Source organism: Halichondria panicea, chromosome 12 (assembly GCF_963675165.1).
Source record: "Halichondria panicea chromosome 12, odHalPani1.1, whole genome shotgun sequence".
Classification (NCBI taxonomy): domain Eukaryota; kingdom Metazoa; phylum Porifera; class Demospongiae; order Suberitida; family Halichondriidae; genus Halichondria; species Halichondria panicea.
In genome coordinates, this window is record NC_087388.1 from 3,593,394 (window position 1) to 3,603,676 (window position 10,283).

Genomic DNA, 10,283 nt, shown 5'->3' on the forward strand with positions numbered 1-10,283 from the left:
CTGAAGCGAAGTTTGTATGGTCTCAAACAGTCTCCACGATGTTGGAATTCGGCTCTGGATGCTCACCTAAAGAAGTTAGGCTTTCTGCAGAGTAACAGTGACCCCTGCATCTATGTGGCAGCAATTGACGAGTTGATGGTTGTTAGTGTGTATGTAGATGATCTCGTAATCGGATGTAAGTCGGACGAGCGGTTGACAGACCTCAAGAGAAAGTTATGTTCAGGCTTTGACATGAAAGATCTTGGAAAGCTGCATCATTTTCTCGGGTTGAAGGTTATTCAGGATGAAGAGTCTGGAAATGTATGGATTGGTCAACCTGCGTATGTTGAGAAGGTGCTGGTGAGGTATGAAATGAAAGATGCTAAGAGTGTTGTTGATGTGAGTGCTAAGCTTGTGCATGCTGGTGACGGTGAGGGTGATTTGTTTGATTCCGAAGTGTATCGATCGGCTGTTGGCAGTTTGTTATAATGTGTCTACTGGTACTAGGCCTGATATTGCTTTTGCAGTGAGTATGGTTGCAAAATTCTCTTCTAAACCAACGAAGCAGCACTGGCAGGGTGTAAAGAGAATTCTCAGATACCTCAAGGGTACAGCTGATCTTGGACTAGGAGTGATGCTGAGGAGTTAACAGGCTATTCAGATTCTGACTGGGCTGGGGACCTGGACGACAGGAAGTCAACCTCTGGATATAATTATGTTCATGTTAAGTGGTGCTCCTATCAGCTGGAAGAGCAGAAAGCAGAGTTCAGTTGCACTTTCAACAGCAGAGGCTGAATATATTGCACTTTCAAGTGCTACACAGGAAGTAATGTGGCTCAGACGTTTACTTTCGGAGTTAAATTGTGCACCACAAGAAGCTACAGTTATGAACGAGGACAACCAGTCAGCGATTGCACTGGCACAGAATGCTGTATTCCATGGAAGATCGAAGCATATCGACTTACGTCACCACTTCGTTCGTGAACAAGTTGTTGCTAAGACTGTGAAGCTCAAGTACTGTAGCAGCGATCAGATGATAGCAGACATGCTGACCAAAGGACTTACCCAAGTCAAGTTTGAGAACCTGAGAAACATGGCTGGAGTTGTTCCCATTATCAAGCAAATTGAGAAGGAGTGTTAGTATATGTACACTTAGTTGATAATGATGTCATATCTATGTTTAGACTAGTCTGGAACATTCTAGAACTTTCTTGTGTTATGTATTTAGGTCATTGTGACCATGTGCTTAGTCAGTCCATGATATCTTTCTTATTTGTTAAACTGAGAACTTGCTCTATCTAGCTAAATCACATTGTAAGCTTTGCTAACATATAATATATACAACAAACCTCCATAAAGCATAGTTTTGCGTGCCAGTCTTCTGCAACAGGGAGTATGCCATCCAGTTTGCCTTTCCTTGTTTCTGAGTTGCTTCTAATTCTTTGAGCACCTCGGGTTCGAACAACGGACAAAAGATCACCACCAAAGAGAGTTGACCAGTACTCTTCATCTTCTATCTGAATACTTTCTTCTCCAGGTACACTCAAAACTCTTTTTACTTGCTTTACAGGAACATATTTGTGCGCATGTTCTGCAATTGCAATCATACCTTCGTGATAAATTTCATTTTCAGGCAAAACTCCAAGCGGTACCTGAGGAAATGTATAATAAATTATAGCTTATAATCATACTGTTTATTTATTGTACTTACCACTTCAGATTTATTGCACATTTCTTTAGAATACTTGTGCTGAATATGATTTGGAACAAGTTTCTTAAAATCCTCTTTGAAGAATGGAATCCGATCAACCATAACTCGTGCTATAAGAATTGTCATGTTTTCCATTAGGGAAGCGTTATCTTCATCGGATGGGAGAATCATATCTAGTGCCACCTCACAAACACTTGGGGGTGTTTGTGATAACTGTGACAAGTTTACTCGATCTTTAACAGCGTACAGCTGAACATAATGGAGAGACTTGTTTTGTGCATCCATACGCATATAACGTGGTTTAACTGTCTTATCAATATTATCAAACACTAGTTTGTATGTTTCAAAGGGTGGACTAGTTAAATTGTCTTCAAAGTCGACTTCCTTCTCTTCAGCCACTTCGTGCTCTTGGGGGTTTACATCTGCATGAGCACATTGATCAGCACACTTGGAGAAGCTAGACGATGCTGGTGGATCTTCAGCATGCATGTTGAAGCTGCTTAACTCTGATATATCACTGTACATCTTCAGATCAATATCAGAAGTACTAGTATTCGGAGTTGATGTGTGATGTGATTATGTTTTGACACGATGGGGCTGAATCACACACACTATGTTCGAAGCTTTCTGGTGGTATAAACTTAGCGAGCTGTCGAATAGGTGTAGATGTCAATGGAATGTCTTAAGCAAGGGCTTGATGCTCGGGATGAAAATGGACTAAGCGATCCCTCAGCTGGATCATCACCCAGGGGCGGATCCAGAGGTAGTTCGTTGGGTTTGTACGAACTACCCTATAGTCTTGACATTACTAGTCTAGCTAACTGTACTGACAAAGTCGTACAAAGTTTTCTCTGTATAATAAAAGGGTGGGGCTGGTTCTCTCTGCATAATAAAAGGGTGGGGCTGGTTCTCTCTGCATAACAAGAGGGTAGGGCTGGCTACTGCAGCCACATTGATTTACACTGTGGTCAAGTGATAAATTATTGTATCTAGCCATGAATCCTTGACTCCTGGTTTAAGAAGAGGAAAGTTTCAGGTAAGGGAGAGTGCATGGCACTGCATATTGAATGTCACTGCATACTTACATGTATATAATTGCTATAATCATTAATAAATAAATTATTGATGGTCAAGTTCTACAAGTCTACAGCCAAGTCTCCTCTTCAAGTCTCCTCTTCACCAGCCATCACCGTCTGTCTTTCCATTGGGGGTCACCACGTGCTATATCTCTCCTCCAGTCACAACCATCTCTCCTGTGTTTGGGAGAACGTGATTAATTACTAATTAGTGGGCGTGGCAAATCAAAAGGGGTCATATTCTAGTCTCGGGGAAGGACGTCTGGTCGAAGTGGCAGGTTTTCCATGGGCTCGGAATGTGACTATGTGTATGAATATCATTATAAAAATTGTCATAAAACGTCAAATAAATATAGAGATTTCCCACTACCAGTAGGTAAGCTGACAAACACGTCTCTACCATCTACTAAGCTTCTTACAGCTAGCTGGGTTTCAGCTCCTTATATCCTAGCTTTATAGTAGCGACACGAATTGCAGCAGTTAATACTTCCATCTATGCTCCCATGGCAACAATAATGATAAAGTGTTTCCTTTCTTACAGGTACGTCAGAGCACATAGCAACCCCGCCCACAATGTTTAATTATTAGTATTCTGGCAATCTGATTGGTGCGACAACATTCCGAAACAGGCCCATGGAAAACCGGCCACTTCGACGGCTGCTCGCGAGACTAGTTATATTCTACAAAAATTTCTGCGCTGCAAGCCAGGTGAAATTCTTGCCCGCACTTCGCGCGGACAAGAAGTACTATATAAGAACCCCCCTTTCTTAAATCCTGGATCCGCCCCTGAATTCACCTGCTATTACTGGACCAATGGCAGCAAAACTCTGAGTATAAATCAATTAGCACCATGTTAAGAGTATATAGTATATATTTTTGCATGCATGTCTATAACGTTACGTTGATAATCATAATAATAATAATATATAGCTCTATGATAATTATTATATGCTCTTACTCACTATACCTGTACGTCTGCCTGTACTTCTGTGGAGGACATAACACACTCAATATTGGATTTCCATTAAGGACTTCTTTATCATAATCTGTGCCAAGCAACTCAACGAGCTTGATAGTTTGGTAATGCGACTCAACTTGTTTAAACGATGATAAACCTGTGTGAAAATGGGATTTCAAATTATAATTATCAAGTTATAATTATGCCATCTTACTTTCTTTGAAGCATGTCCAGAATACAAAATGAGAGATAAGATTCGTTGTATTAGACTATACTTTGGACGTCTATGTCTGCACAGCAGTGATACAATGAATGTAATAACATTTTTTGCATTTGGTCTCTCTTTTTTTGTTTTACAACACCACCTCAATAATGTGAGAAGTATAGGGGTGTTTTTTTCAAACTCAGGAACAAGCTTCTTCCAAGTAAAACACTTGAGAATTTTATTACTCTTATCATTTAGTATTGATGTTGATGACTCCGAGCACAGCGTCATTATTTCCATATGAATAATTCGCCCAACTTCGTCAACTACATGTTTTCGCATTTTGGGATCCTGTAGGCATTGCCTGGCAGATGTATGATGACTTCTCCTTACCAAAGGTTTTATGATTCTTCTGCGTCGCGGTGTTAAAAGTCGAGTTTTGGGTTTATTGTAGTGGACTGTAACCTGATAAAATACACAGTTTAATTGATGGTAACACATAATTAATGATTGTGCAGACTTACGCTGACAGCAGGAGAGTCTCCTATATATTCATTTTCAGTTTGCGCTATGGCTCTTCTTTTGGGGCAGTGTACTTGTACCACCAGACAATCGCTTCTCTCCAATATTTGGCAGTGCTGCCTTCTTTATATTCACTAGAATACTTTCCAGTGAACTCGAAAGTCTTTGTTTCAATTTTAAATGTGATGTTAGTGCACCGAAACACTTCTGACAAACGTATCTCTTCTCTAAATTAGATACTGATTCATCCAGCTCATCCTGCATTATGGACTGAATGAAAGAAAGTACCTGAGGGTGATTTCTTAGCAAACGGCGACACTTTTTGCTGTTCCTGCTTTCACCTGCAGGTAACACACCTTTTTTCAGCCATGTCTATTATCTATTTCGAATGCAGAAGGTTTAATAGCAGAGCTAGAGTTTACAGTGGTTTTCCTTACCTTTGCAGGCTATACTGCAAGAGCACTGCAACCACAATGTAGTAAATATAGTATTTTGGTTGGCTTCTGTTATGATTGTTAGTAACAAGCCAACAAAATTACTTGCTATGGCCTGCAAAATGCAAACTGTAACTGGTTTTAATTTGGCAATTTCAAAACTGCCAAATTAGTGGACTTAATTGCTGTAGTAGTCTAAGACGTCAAATTAAAAATCGCCAAATTCTAATAGCTCACTCGCCAAATAATTATAATATCCGCTAAATGTTCCAGGTGTCTCATATTTTGTCTGACTGAAGTGATGGTAGCTCTGATGGTAGCTCAGCTAACTTATTGCTTGTTCATTGTGGCAAAATGATATGAGCTAAAACTTGTATGTATATCTATAGGGAGCGGAGGGCCTATATTTACTAGGCTCAAAATTGGATATTTCCGAAAGCAGTTTGTTGACCTCAAGCATTATAATTATAGAAGGAGTGCTGTGAAAGTAGAGTAGTAACCCCTTGAGTTGTGTGAAAAGTCTGCAATAGCCAGTATTTACCTATCATTGATTTTTGTGATGTGTGGGTGGACTAAAATAACACAGACAGGTAATCACTACATTGTGGTTGCAGTGCTCTTGGGAGTATAGCCTGCAAAGGTATGGAAAACCACTGTAATAGCAGAGCTAGAGATGATCTCCTGTGGTTGGTACGTACATACACATGAATATGCGTAGGCGGTATCATTGATCATAGTGACGTTCTGCATTCTTGTGGCAGCGTGAAATTCCTCACGCCCTGGGACAACTCTCAACACGGCAGCTTGCCAGTCCCTTTCTCCCGAGAGAAGGGGAGTGGTTTCCAGTCTATAGTCAAGGCTGTGGCTCAGAAGTAGAGGATTACAAGTAGACTGGACGTGGTGTTGTTGACAATAACAGACTAGTTCAGAGCTACAGTACAGGTAGCTAGCCTCGAATCCAGGCAGATTAAAATACGGCCTGGTACCTATTGCATGTGTAATTAATTATAGGCGTGGCCGTCCACACCCATGTACTATCTACTATTATATGAAGCTTTTTATAGCCTAGCTAGCTAGCTAGCTGTGGCCTTCTCTATGGTGTTGTGTTGAGAAGGCTTGCACACGAAGCCAGAAGAGGCTCTCATCTACCTCTATGATGGTTGGATGATCGTGATGTTTTGAACTGGGTTTCTGACAGACTATGGCAAGTCTTTGACTTTGTGCTTCCAACTGCAACCATAGGACCATCGTAGAGGTAGATGTGAGCCTCTTCTGGTTTCATAATAGTGTGCAAACCTTCTCGACAACACAATAGAGAATATAAGCCACAGCTTCACAGGAGAGAGAGTTTAAAGGGTTTCTGACAGACTAGACTATGGCTAGCGATGTCAGACCGATTTTCATTTTTGCTATTTCTAACTCCTATGTATTATTATCTCTTTTGAACACTCTAGGCAAACCAGAAAAACTTTACTGCACTGGATTTGGTCAAGCGAATGCAGAGATACAGCGTTTTGAAGAACACTAGTCAGGGAAAAATTCGTACAAAAATTTACCGCATTTTAATGTACTTGGGCGGGACTTATGAAATTTGTTGTTAATACCGGAAATGATCTTAAAGTTAGCATATCTGCTGAACCGCTTGGTCTATTCTCTTTTAAAAAAGTATGAAATGGACACTCAGGACTCAGGAGTTGACATTGTAACCATTTGATATCTATTATGAAGTTTATAATGTTTCTGTAATGTATATGTTTATGATGTCCCTATAATAGTATGATGTCTCCTGCTTCAGAGAGTTCTTTTGGATTTAAAGTAACCATGCTATCTTTTCAGTATATTGTATCATGTTTCAGAACTCTCATCAATGTCCACCTTACGCTTGTATCTGTTTCTTGATCTTTATAAGCAACTTTTCTGTCAATTTCATTTGGTCTAAATAATTCGTTTTTAGTGTGATGTAGATTTAAGGCCATACAACTATAAATCTATGATACAACTCTGTTGACAGCTTTTAATTAATACAGTAGATTACTCTTGTCTTTTTTGTGTGCAAATTGAATCAGTTCTTGCAATTTAATAGTTTTGGTAGATTACAGTGTTGTCCCTGGAATTCTCTCCAATCTTTCTTGTTTCTTTTCAACAGAGGCTTTCAGATTACTTCAATAATTACTTTCAGTAACTTCTAAGAACTTCTAAGAAATAAATACAGCTATTGGTACACTTGGCTTGATTTTACTGCATTTCTATTCTCAGCTCCACCCATCTATCCATGCAATATGTGATTCCGCAAGAAATAAAAGCTTATTGTAGCAACTTTTTGCATAATCTGGAGAGAGTTAGAGATAAAAGACATGCTCACTTGTGTTTTTGTTTATTTTCATGTTTGGTTGCCAAAATGATGATCACCTTTGAGAAAAAATCACACGCAAAACAAGCATCAAATGCTAAAATCATAAAAAACTGTTATAAAAATCAAATTCTACGCTATTTTTTACCCCTGGGAAGAGCTGTTGTTTGCTAGACTCTTCCAGGGCTTGCGGAAAGCCCTTCTTGTTCACTCACTTTCTGGTCCCGTTTTTTACCATTGAATTACTGTACGAAAATACGCCCACGCACTACTTCCGGTCTGACATCTCTACTATGGCAAGTCTTTGACTTTGTGCTTCCAACTGCAACCATAGGACCATGGTAGAGAGCCTCTTCTGGCTTTAGACAAGTGTGTAAGCCTTCTTGACAACACAATGGAGGGCATAAAGCCACAGGAGACAAGTATTTGTTAAAAATAATACGGAAAGAAACTAGTAAACAAACTAGTTTACGGTATAATTTTACAAAGGTTTACTAACGTGAACGAATTCCCCAGATTCTGGGGAACTCAGTTTGCGCATGTGCACTATCACCCATGCAATAGAGACAAAATACGGCCTGGTCTCGAGGCTAGTAGCTAGCTAGCTACATGTACAAACCTCGCAGCTGCATTTATAGTGGTGGGCGGGTCTGGGGCGCAGTCAATAACTATAACTTATTTTGCAAATCCACAAAATTAATAGCAAGCCAAGAAAACATGACTAGAAGCCTATAGAAACTCTTACTTGCATGCACTTCATTGATCTTGAGCAGCACAAGAATACCGTATACCTCGCTTGCGCATATGCGCATGCACACCGAGGCTTGTTGCATTTTGAGTGGGCAGATCAAAGGAAACACTGACAGTCTGTGCCAATATGGCACAGGTCAACAGTGAACTGTGCCACTATCTAGATACTGGCATAGTATGGCTGAAGTTAGTAAAGCCACCTTCCACCCAGTAACCTGAAACGTCCCTTTATAGTATTCAGTGGTAGGCAGAAAACGTTCTTCATGTGTCTAGTGCATTCCACAGCCGACCACAAGTAGTTGCAAAGTAGTTGTCCTATAAAAGGAGTGATGTGTACCGGAAAGGAATGCAACAAGGAATGCCAGTTGTGCTCAGTAATGCCTTTGCCCTCGAGGCCTGCGCCTAAGTCACTACTCACAACTACCGTATATCTTCTAATTTATCGGACAGCAAAAAATAATATTATTTTGGAACAGATTTTTATACAGCATGCGAAGTGTCCCGAATAATTAGAACAAGCAAGCAGCTGCATGCGAGCTAGCTAAGTTTAATAGACCAGTGCATGTGCGACTGAATAGTTGCACTAGCTATCTAAAACTAGCTACTCAAAGCTATCTAACTGCAGCACTCTACAGAGCCGGAGGAAGCAAATATGAAGTGGTCAGGCCGGACCCATAAAGGGGGGTCCGGGGGTCCTCCCCTGGGAAATTTTTTTGAATGGTGCTTGCTGGTGCATTCTGGTGCATTTTGAGTAATATTTAATGAATTTGAAAATTGACATTTTAATTGAGACAATCACAAAAATTAATATTGGTACAGGTATGAGGTTGCACCTAAAACTTTCCTGAGACGATGAATGATAACGAAAAATAAGGAAGGAGATGTTCTTCTGCTGGTTTGGAGAGGCACCAATGTGAGGACACTGAAAGGAACTCGATTGCAGTTTGGAGAGAGACATTTTCTTCTGGCTTGCAACTAGATCCGACACTAGATAGTCTGATACTGCAGTACTGACTGTATGTACCAGCACCGTTGAGTAACGATTATTACCAAACTGATTAATTTTTCATTTTTAATGTTAACGACCGTTACCAAATAAATAAGTGAACGCGAGAAAAGTGGTCAGGTTTTGGCCTGACCAACCTGACCGGTTCCGCCGGCCCTGCTCTAAGTCTTGTCTTACTTGCCGTCTGTGAATGGTGAATGTAACCATAGATTGAAGAGTTAGAGGGATAGGAAACGGTTTGTATCTCGAGTAACATCCGCGCTACGCTGCGGTTTAATGGAGGCCATCACAACAATATCTATTTCTACACTCAGTGCATAATAAACTACAAGTAACTGTGCTTAGTCCGTGCAACTCACTTATATTTCAAGGTCTATACCTATTGTAGTAGTCATAACCAGCACGCTTACACGTTACATGTTCCAATAGCTCTAAAACAGCCTTGGGAACATATAACTTTATTGGAAAGTCTCTTTTTACTGGGTGTGGTCAGTCATTAGCAAGTACTACACGTGGCTCATGGACTAGGTGTGTTATAAGTTGCTGAAAGAGATGATGTCTCGAGGAAACACAGCTTTGGGAGTTACCCGGAAAAATGTGGTTAATAGCCTCGTTCATAGGGCGTAGCGCGGATAATTTTCGAGGCTCCATAATTTTCGAGGCTCCACTGCAGATTCAATGTAAAATCATCACGTGCACCACTCCGTTTCCTATCCCTCTATAGCCTCCTCCACAGGCCACCTTGAAGGAAAGAAGGAGGCCTGCTACAAGTTGCACACGCATGCGCGTAATTTTTTCATTCTTCTTCCGTAAAATGCACAGTAAATCCAAAAATTTTTAATGAAAATATACAAAAAATAAACGGCACAAAATTACAAGGTATTACCGCACGTGCGCATCATTATCACCCATGTGGTAGCTCAAGAAAAACAGTGTGGTAAAAAGATCTTAGAATGGCTTCAAACAAATGTATTGTTTGCAGATTTTGCAACTGCACAGTAGCTTCAAAGCACTCTATAGCTCTGTTCTCAGACAATATTCTCTGAGCACAAATCTCCCTGTGAGGTTAAGCTCCCTGCTGCAGCTGCCAGTCAGTCCAGATGAGGATCCCCACCATTGCTGTAGGTCGTGTATGCAGAAATTTCGTGCTGCAGAGAAGTTTGTTGCCTCTGTGAAGCTTTGTTACGATAGTAGGCATGTTGTTGGTCCTAGTGCGTCTTCCATAGGCTTGGTTAAGTCCACAGTTTATAGTGGTCGGAAGAGGGTGAAAAACACAAGTGGGCCCGAAGTGT

General features: G+C 40.5%; 1 long non-coding RNA gene across 1 annotated transcript; it reads left to right on the top strand.

The window, feature by feature from the left end:
• Positions 1-5,629: 5,629 nt before the first annotated feature.
• LOC135344726 (uncharacterized) lies at positions 5,630-6,828 on the top strand. Its single transcript, XR_010397512.1, has 2 exons — positions 5,630-5,827; positions 6,340-6,828. It is a non-coding gene; the product is annotated as an uncharacterized LOC135344726 (long non-coding RNA).
• The last annotated feature ends 3,455 nt before the right edge of the window (positions 6,829-10,283 follow it).